The sequence below is a fragment of the Myotis brandtii genome, unplaced genomic scaffold (genome assembly GCF_000412655.1).
Source record: "Myotis brandtii unplaced genomic scaffold, ASM41265v1 scaffold395, whole genome shotgun sequence".
NCBI lineage: Eukaryota > Metazoa > Chordata > Mammalia > Chiroptera > Vespertilionidae > Myotis > Myotis brandtii.
The window spans coordinates 3,255,168-3,255,925 of record NW_005365155.1 but is presented as its reverse complement, the minus strand read 5'-3'; positions in this window follow the sequence as shown (position 1 = coordinate 3,255,925).

The window sequence follows — 758 nt, the reverse complement described above, 5'->3', positions numbered from 1 at the left end:
TTTATTATGGGTAGCATATACAGTAGAGCAGTGGTTCTCAACCTTCCTAATGCCGCAGCCCTTTAATACAGTTTCTCATGTTGTGACCCCCACCCATATGCAGGATGTATTTTCATTGTTACAAATTGAACATAATTAAAGCATAGTGATTAATCACAAAAACAATATGTAATTATATATGTGTTTTCCGATGGTCTTAGGCGACCCCTGTGAAAGGGTCGTTCGACCCCCAAAGGGGTCGCGACCCACAGGTTGAGAACCGCTGCAGTAGAGGGTCCTTTTTGAGAGCCATAAAGGCTTGCATGTATGGAATAGACATTGATCTAAGGAAGCCTCATCTTCCATCTGTTTCCCTTGGGAACAGCAAAACAGGTCTAACTGCAGGACAGCATTAAACTTAATGATGCCATTAACTGGCCAAACCTCTCCATTGTCCACTTATAGATGGGCCAGACTCTTGCAAAAGAAGCCAGAGGGACTCAGGTCAAATTTCTTCCAAAGGATTATCTCAAGGCACTGTGGACTGTGAGACAGAGAGACAGAGAGATTCCAGGCTGAGAGAGGTGTCCCTGCTAGTTTTGGGGCTGTCCTGAGCCGTCCTGTGGTCAGAACCGCAGTAGGGCAGGTTCCCTATCGCCTGGGAATTACCTGAGGTGTGGAGTGCACACCCCGAGCTCTGGGTGCAGACATACCGACGGTCACAGTGATGGCTGAGCACTGTAGCAATAGACTCACTCCACTCAGACTGGAGGGGGTGT